We start from the raw sequence: 9,558 nt of genomic DNA, 5'->3' as shown, positions 1-9,558 counted from the left end.
TTTTCTCTACCCTCCTATGTTCTATTATTAGGGTCCTGCAAATTAAACCAACACAAGATAGATTAGCAACAGAAAAGATAGATTTTTATTCACATACATGCATAGGCGTTCACAGAAAAATACGCTCAAAGAGGTATTTAGAATTTGGGGCTTATATACTATTTTAATAGGAGAAGAGGAGGGGAGAAGGGCACTTATGAGAAAACAAATGACTTTTTGGGAAAGTAAGTTGGCCTTAGGAGAATAGATGGGAGACATGATAGTTTTGTGACATGTCTGCCTGGGTGTGGTGCTCACTTCTCAACTTCCAGAAGAGAAGATGAGAATCACTCCCAGGGCGGGGATTTATGATCATTGAGTGCTTTTGGGAGGCACTGCTTTTAGGTAAATAAGGGGTTTCAGATGAAATGCCTTCCACTTAAAATAATTCTCATGTCAAAGCGGCATATTTTTGGATGGCATCTCCCTTTCAATAACACACACCAAGGTGGCCTAATATATTACTATTGGGCCATCTATAGGTAACATTAACATTTTAGAGTTGGAAGAAGCCTTAGAAGCCACCCTCTGCCTTATTTTATAAATTAGGAGAGAGAAAGGAGGCTCCCAGAGGGAAAGTAACTACCTAAGATCTCCTCACCTAAGTGGGGAGCCAAATCTGAAACCGTTGGAGCCGCAAGAATCCCAGGGTCTGCTCTCCCTGAAGACAACAAGCAGCTAAACACACTTCTCATTTCAAAGGGAGACCATTGGGGGGGGGGAGATACAGAAAGAAGAAGCAAAAAGATCTCTTCTCAAGCTCATCAGTCTTGAGTTGCTGCTCATTTCTGAAAGGATAGAAAACCTGAGATGATAGCAGTTCTCCTGTAATGGGTGAGGGGAGAAAAAGGAGTGAGAGGAAAAGAAAGTATTTAAATTGACATGTTTTCCCATGATTGCTTGCAAAAACAATCACTTTTTGATGATACAGCAGCCTTATCAGAAGTAATTTATAGATGCCATTCCAAAGATGGGGTGGGGGGGCATCCTACAAAACCTAAGCACAGAAATACAGAAGGAAATATTGCTTAGAAACAAACAAACAAACAGAGAAACTTCTCCTGAGCTTTATATGTTCAAAAGGTTTGACTGTAAATTCTGATTTTGACATTCATCCCAGATCCATTTTAGAGGCAGGCCACAGACTCAACAGGGCGAGAGAAAACACTAAATCATAATTACCTCATAAACCAAATCTGTTTCTCTGAATGCTTGAGAACTGGTACAGCTTCTCAAAATCTCATAAATCTTTTGTGTTCTCTCCTGTTTTACTTAACAGCCAATTAATGTTACTGTTTAAAAGAATTAGAGCCAGGGCTTAGAAGAGGGTGCGAGTAGAGGGAAAATAAAGGTCTTTAAACTTTGTCTAGCACACAGTTACTGTGTGAGGATCTAGCCCTCATTATAGAGCAGCTCATTAAAAGACTCAGCTGCAGAAAAATCCTGCCACGATGCATATCCATTGATATGATCTTGTCCTTATTAGCATACTGAAAAGGAAAACATTTTTCAACACAATCTTGAGTCAGTTCTAATATCCTACAGGGTGACATAGGACATGATGGCAGGAGACCCTGCTCCTCTCTGGGAAATGAGGTGTGGGCCGTTCAGGCAGCTGATGTAATTAATAGGAGTAGTTGGATAGATCAAAACAAGGCAGACACACAGTCCCAAAAGAGGTGCTGAAACCATCGGTGACTCTGCACCCCAGCACCACCTTTGACTAGATTACACATTTCTGAACGAAGACAATAAAATCCTCATTTGTTCTCACAGGGCTCAACCAGTAACTTGGTCATTCTCATAAGAAAGTTCCATTAGTTGTCATGCTAAATTCTCAGCAAAGACTGAGGTAGCTGGCTGTGCGTGAAAACCAGTGTGAGCTGATGTAGTCGGGGACATTCAGGTCCCAGCCTCACCTCCTCCGGCCTTGTACAAGGCATGCTCTTTGGACCTCTGTTCTCGGCTCTAGAAAATGAAGACGTCAGTGACTGCATTCGACTCATGTGGAAAAACCATTATAAAATTACTTAGAATATTACTTTTGTCATATATGAATCTCTCTATGCTGTTGTGAGAGGTATGGCCAGAGTGATGTTCAAAATATTTAACCGTCAGTGAGGCATGCGTACCAGGATGGATGTCTGGCCAATTGGAGTGGTGGTGTGGTCATAGAATAGATAGCAGTCCAAATAACCAGTATGGCAGTACCTGTGTGGGCTGGTTGAACTTCCGCTTTGGTCCTTTGTGATTGTCTAAATAGTTCTCCACTGAGGCTTTAGAGGCAAGGAATAGAGAGATGATGCAGACAGCCAAGACATGGCCAAGAGATGATGATTATTTGAAACAGACTCAAGGGAGAGCTGAGCTGGATTGGGGCAGTCAGAAGAACATGTGCTGTGGAACCAAGACTGACTTAACTCAGATGTCATCTCAGCCCCAGATGTCTGGCCTGAGGCAAATTACTTAATTTCTCTGAGCCTCAATTTTCCCACCTGTAAAATGGAGATAGAGCCTCACATATGAGACAAAACTAAACATATGAGGCACATATCAAAATGTATTCTTGGTAATGCTTCAAAATGCCTGTAAAGTTGCTCTCCCAAATTATCTCTCAGTGGGTCTAACACAACCAGATTTTCCTCCAACAGTAAAACAGATGGAATTCTTGGCCTTAGTTTATGGGCCATTTTGGATGGAAAAAAAAAATCATGTTGTAAATTTAATCACCAGACTCATTCTTGGTGCCCTGAGATGCTAACACCATGGGCGGCACTTCGGAAACAGATAGTTTGAGGGAATTCCTATCTCCTGTGCACTCTGGGGCCCAACTAGGTTTACCAGGTGGAATTGGGACATCATTCGCACAAATTATATTAAATTCACTCTCTCTTCCTCCTGTACCCTTCCCTTTCTGTGAAGTATACACAGTTGACTTTGTCTAGGCTGAATAAGTCAAGTGCATGCATCATGCAACTCCACTGTAATTACATACATACTTCGCATGATTGTTGTAAGGAGTGAGAGGGTTAGTGCTTCTCTGGGGCACAGGATGACTTGGTATGTATGCAATCAACGCAAAGCACTACTTTTCTCCCTCACACTTGAAGAAGCCCAATTTATGTCTATTTGGGGAACAAAAATGAGACAAATCACGTTGTCTAGAAACCCTACCCTCATCCAACATCTTTATCTTTGAATGCCCTTGAAGGTGACTGTTATAGACTGAATGTTTGTGTCCCCCCAGAATTCATATGTTGAAATCCTACCCTCCCTCCACCATGTGTTGAGATTAGGAGATGGGACTTTTGGGAGGTTATTAGTCATGAAAGTGGAGCCCTGATGAATGGGATTAGTGCCCTTGTAAAAGAGACCCCAGAGAGTTCCCTTACCTCTTCCATCATGTGAGTAAACAGTGAAAAGACAGCTGTCCATGAACCAGGAAGTGGACTCTCACCAGACAGGGGATCTGCTGGCGCCTAGATCTTGGACTTCCCAGCCTCTAGAACTGTGAGAAATAAATTCTGTCGTTTATAAACCACCCAGTCTATGGTAATTTGTTATAGCAGCCTGAATGAATGAAGACAGAGACAAGAAATTTAAGAAGAGGGAAGGAGGGAGTAAGGGGGAAAGAAAGAAGGAAAAGGGGAGACCACTGAAGAATATCTATTTCAGTGGGAAGAGTTTTAATAATGATGATATTGATGGCTGGTATAGCTGGGAAGATGTTACAGATTGATTCTGTCAGCTAATATTGAGTTATTTAATTGATCATTTCCTTTGCTCTGGACCAGGCACTGTACCAGGCCTTTTCATGTGTGACAGAAAAAATAAAAATAAACCAGTAATTATTCATAGCCTCATCCCCTTTCCACCTGTCCAAAAAAATTCTGTGTTTCTCCTTATGATCCTAGAATCCTTGTTTGTAGAATGGGGCTGTGGAGCAAAACTGAGAGAAACCAAAACAGGCTGGAGTGATGTGCATTAGGAAGGACAATGTTTCTAGTCAAATAGAAGTCAGCAAGGATTTGAGAAAATGAGGAGAGTGCGAGGCCTAGGCTGAGCTGTAACAAGAGCTTAAGATATGTGAGGAGTTTGGAAAAGAGAAAGCGATATGGGGTGGGGGTGGGGGACCATTACTGGGAGAGTGAGTGAGAGAAAGGTTCAAAAGGAGTTTGCAACATATTAGGACTGAAACCCCCATTTGAAGGGAGTAAAGTTTTAATTAACCTTTAAATAAGTTTTGGTATCCACCATTCTTCCTTAGTTTAGAAACTTACTAAGAATATTTATTATTCTTCCTTATTTTAGTAGCTTACTTGAAAAAAAATCATTTTGTACGATTACAACTCTTTGGCTCAAGGTCATGATTTCTGCTCCACCTTTAACCTAAAATCTTGTTGCTCTTTTCTCTCTTCTCATTGAAATAATTGCTCAGGTCACTCTCCAAAATATCAATTTTTAAACATCCATAGAAAATTGTTGTGATTAACCAGACCCTCCACATTTAGAAATATACAAAATGCCTCTTAAGCCCTGTCCATAAACCCATGTGGGAGAACATAGATGTTTTCCGATGACTTCCCCAAGTAAACCTACCTGTAGAAGTTCTCATTTTCCCAGCCTGAGTTATTTTGGGCACGGCTGCTCTCAACAGTGAACTTGAGACAAAAAGTCAGTCAAAGCAGGATGATTCAACAACTTACACTCAGCGGGGCCTGTGTTCCCCCCTGGGTGTCTCATACTTCTAGAGGCGTGAAGACAGAGGCGTGTCTAACAGCCCTGAAGAAGTATGTGAGATCCTGGAAGGGACATGTGGGACCAGGGCGCAGTTACAGAAACGGGGCTGGGCTGCAAATGAAACAGCCCGTCTGCAGAGACCTGACTCACCATCAGACATTGCAAATTATTAATACCCACTCCTGCTACTTCCTTGGAATTTGCAAGAGAGTGCCTCACCAGCTGAAGCTGCGTTTTCCAGCTAATCACTTGGCCAGTCCTGAGAAAGGTATGAACAATAAGAGAATTAGTCAGGGTCTGTCCTGGGGAGACAGTCTCAGCTGATCATTTCCTTCTTTCTGAAAGTAAATGTGACACCTGACACCAAGTCATCCAAGAAGCTTAGAGCATCTGGCAAGCTAGTGAGTTTTATTGTTGGGTTGGCTTGTTTGGTTGCTTTCATAACTAACAACTTGAAGATACACCTTCCAGAAATCTTAGTTATAACTTTCCAATTATGCCAATGTCTTGAGGTTAACTGAGTGAATGAAACTCTTTCACCAATCATAAATAACCCTTTTATTCTGTAGGATTTTAATACATTTTCTGGGTCCATCAAAATTCAAGTGAACAATCACTGTATTTCTGAAATTTTGTTTTTCTCATTATAAATATCTACTACCACTGGGACCTGGACTCAGAGGAAAAGGGAACTTGGAAGATAGACAAGAGGAGAGTTGACACGTTCTGTTCTCCTGTTAGGTAGGCTTCTCAAGTTCTAAGGGTTACACTAGGAGCTCCTGTTAGTACCATCTTAGTCACTTTTCGCTTGAGTATGTGTCTTATTACAACCCCTTCTTGGGAGATGTGCTTGTATCCACATCTCCCACTGCCACCAGCATCAAATTCCTTCTCTTGAAAGAAAGAGAAAAAGGTGACACGGGAGGTAGCATTTGTGCTGATTATTTGTGCCCAGAACTCTATCATGTTTTAGATGTTTATTGCAGCATATTAAGAAATGAGGCCATTAGATGCACCCAAAGTCTTTTTTATTAATTAATTGATTTTTAAATTATAGTTGACATACAATATTATATTAGTTTCAGGTGTACAACATAGTGGTTAGACATTTATATATCTTACGAACTTATCACCACAATAAGTCTAGTAACCATCTGTCATCATACAAAGTTATCATGATATTACTGACGGTTTTCCCTGTGCTGTAAACTATTAAATCTCCGTGACTTATTTTATAACTGGCAGTTTGTACCTCTTATTCCCCTTCACCTTCTGTCCATCCCCCCCACACCCTCCCCCTCTGGCAACCATCAATTTGTTCTCTGTATCTTTGAGCTTCTGTTTATTCATTTATTTTGTTTCTTACATTTCACACGTAAGTGGAATCATATGGTATTTATCTTTCCCTGTCTGACTTATTTCACTTAGCATTCTTTCTAATGCCCATCTGGCAGCTGGGAATCTCTAATTGGACAGCAGGAGGGGAAGGGGCAGAGTATAGCAGATCCTTCAGACCTGGTCAGGGAGCCAGCCCTGCAGAGTGGGTGGGCATTCTAAGTGACCATCCTAGCATTCATATGGAAAGTCGTGCCCCCAGCCTCCTCCTCCCTGCCCCTATGCCTCCTTGTTGAATTATCTTTAGCTTCCAACATATGGTGATATTTTCTGAAATGATAACAGAGACCAGGAGTCATCTAGCTCCCATTTCTCTCCTGGACTGGTCACTTAACATCCACTGCCTCTGAGCCTTAAAACTCTGCAAGGCCTAGAGAACCTCAAAGGTATCTATCACCATCTCTGACTCTCAATTCTACTGACTCTTCCACCTCAAATCTCTCGTCGTCTTTCTGAAGGTCCTCCCTTATTCTGTCCCTCCTTGTGGAAGAGAAAAGTAGTTCATCTCAGTCAAGAGATCCTTTATGCCTCTGGAAATGGTTCGACTAACTTTTGCTTTCTCTTCTCCCGAGTGAATAATTCTATTCTGTTAACATTTACTCATGAACTTCTTCTCGAACTTTCTTATTATCTTTTCTGTCTCCTTCTGTGCTTAGAAAATCGGGCCAATGTTTTTCAAAGCTTGTTCTAAAACACAATGATCTCATTTGTTCTATATTTCTGATTAGTACAACATGCCCAGTAGACTCTAAATTCAACTTTAAAGTTGAATCTAAAATTGTATTAACTATGGTTATTTGATACAAAACTGTATTAATTTAATCTACATTACTGCCCCCATAGCTAATATTTTTTCTTGCTATAAAATCATGGCTAGAAGAATTAAAATATCTAATAAGCCAGTTCTCAAACCTCTAACCATTTAAAACTGAGAAACACATGAAGTGCTGTAAAATATCCAGACTCATTGTTCTAGTGTATATTCTTTCTTTCTCTGCATGGTGTAATAGGACAAAACAAAACAAAAACATTGGACTTCAGCCCTTAATCCATTACTTTTGTTGTCATGACCTCAGGCGAGTCATTTAACCTCTGTGTCCCCATTTCCTCATTTATAAAATAGTAATGTTGAAATATATCAAGTGGGTTTTCAAACTTTTTAAAAATTAATTTATTTATATTTGCCATGGAAACCTTTCTTAAACGAAATCTTACACAGAAGCACAATATGCATAGCATATAAAAGCAGAGCTCTTTGGTTGAACCTTGGATGGTGAAACCCTAAGACTCACCCACTTAGATCCCAACTCTCAACCACCCCCACCTCGCTTTAACAATTTATAATTCATATACAAGCACAGCTTTGGTTCATGTGAGCATTTACATCCATAGCGCATGTCTTTGATAGGATATACGTGTTAAGTGTGTGTGCTTATGTGTGTTACTATGACTATGTAGAATAAATCCAAATTTCCCCCAAGCGCCTTCAAATACGAAACTACGAGTGAAATCAAATGTTGCTAGCTCTTCGAGTCACAAGCCTAACACAGAATGGCAGCCCCATGCACGTTACCCACAGTGATTTCTTCACCTGTCCCCCGTCCCCCACTGGGAGAGCCAGTGAACGGTCTCAATTATACACTGGCAGATGCTGCTGCCCTTCCCTTGCTGCTTCACTTGGCCACATTGTCTCTCCCGCTGAACACCTAAATCCCTGCTGATGGCCATCGTGTCCGCTGCTCCACCAAGTAAGGTTGTTTCCTGCTGGTTGATGATTCCACACCATCACTGCTCAGCTGAGCACGTGGGTGATATGGCTGCTCCATTGCAAACAGCGCCCCCTGGAGGTAGTACTACTGCTCAGCCTCGGTGCCTGGGCGGCAGCATCCCCAGTGCCACAAGCGCTTGCAGTACCAACGTCTTGCAGCATGGCAGAATGAATGCCTCCATCAATTTAGAAACAGTGTTGCTCCGGCCTTAAGATTTTAAGAATTTCAAGAAACAGCTCTTTTCATTTTCATTTACACCCCTCCCCCATTGCCATCTCCTCACAGGATTCAAACAGGTGGCCAGCGGGTATTAGACCAGGAGACATATCTCCAGGACAGAGATCACACTGTTGAGAGAGTTGCCCCTTCCCTAGCACAGTTAAGAGTTTCTGCTGAGTCAAATTCATTGTGCCTGTTTTATTTCTGTCTTCATGCTCTCCCAGGAAGCTTATTGGCACCTGTGCAAATAAACTTCAGTTCTCTAAAGATATCTCATCATGCCTGAACCCTCACTGACTCATCCTGAGCTCATTCTGAGATCCTTTTTACACACGTGTGGATGAATCAATGTGTCATTATCGTATAATTGAAGCACAGCTCCTTGTCAAGGGACCCGACAACTGGAAGATTCGAATCTTCTGCCACAAGTTTTCATTTCAGGATGTGTTCATAGAAACGCTTCAAGTGTGATAGGTAGGTATTAAACAGTTAACTCTTTAGCTGAAATTGAACTGGGAACCTTGAAAACAATCACACTATGCTTAAGAGGAAGTGGCTTCAGATCTGTGGAGAAAAAGTCTTATTTCACTGAGCAATGACACTGCTGTGGTTTTTGGCAACTGGTTTCAGAAATAATACAAATAAACCTGTGACAAAAAAAGCCCAAACCAAAACAAAAAACGACTTAGTTCAGTATTTCCCAAAGAGGGGTGTGCACAATCCCCTGTGCTATGAGGTTCTCTGGAAATAAACAAACATATGTACATGTTTGGAGAATTCTACATCCTATATCGCGCTGCTTTAGATGGTCAAGATGCATTTTGGCATACCCAACATTAGAGAAATAATGAGTAAAGAAACTTTAACATTTTATAACTTATTGTTTTTAAATACACTGACAAGAAACTTTAAAAATATAACACTTATTAATATTCCTCAGAAATAATATTTTATGGAGTGCATTTTGAGAAAGTTAGCTTGAAACGGGAGTCAGCCACCTTTTTCTGTAAAAAACCAAATCGCAAAAATTTGCAGTTTTGCAGCCCTACAGTCTGTGGCAATTGCTCTGCTGTAACATGAAAGCAGCTGTAGACAACGTGTAAACCCATGAGCATGGCTGAGTTCCAATACAAGTTTGGTTATGAACACTCAAATTAAACTTCATATTATTTTCAGGTGCCATAAAGTCTTCTTCTTTTGACTTTTCCCAACCATTCAAAAATGAAAAAAACAAAACCAAAAAAAACCTCAAAACATTTTAGCTTGAGGGCTATATGAAAACAGGTGGCAAGCTGAATTTGACCTGCCAGTTGTAGTTCGCCAGTCCCTGGCTTAAAAGTACTATCAGCAACTGAAAGAACTGAATGCCTATGCAGACACCAGACCCAGAGTCCAC

General features: G+C 41.0%; 1 long non-coding RNA gene across 1 annotated transcript in view; it reads right to left on the bottom strand.

The window, feature by feature from the left end:
- Positions 1–4,707, bottom strand: part of LOC109393178 (uncharacterized) — a 10,185-nt gene extending 5,478 nt beyond the window's left edge. Inside the window, exons 1-2 of the long non-coding RNA XR_002126201.1 lie at positions 4,639–4,707; positions 3,432–3,547 (exon numbers count right to left, since the gene is read on the bottom strand). This is a non-coding gene — a long non-coding RNA (uncharacterized LOC109393178). The remainder of the gene's footprint in view (positions 1–3,431; positions 3,548–4,638) is intronic.
- Between the last annotated feature and the right edge of the window lie 4,851 nt (positions 4,708–9,558).

The sequence above is a fragment of the Hipposideros armiger genome, unplaced genomic scaffold, assembly GCF_001890085.2.
Source record: "Hipposideros armiger isolate ML-2016 unplaced genomic scaffold, ASM189008v1 scaffold_369, whole genome shotgun sequence".
In the NCBI taxonomy this organism is placed as follows: domain Eukaryota; kingdom Metazoa; phylum Chordata; class Mammalia; order Chiroptera; family Hipposideridae; genus Hipposideros; species Hipposideros armiger.
This window is presented reverse-complemented; position numbering and strand designations above follow the sequence as displayed.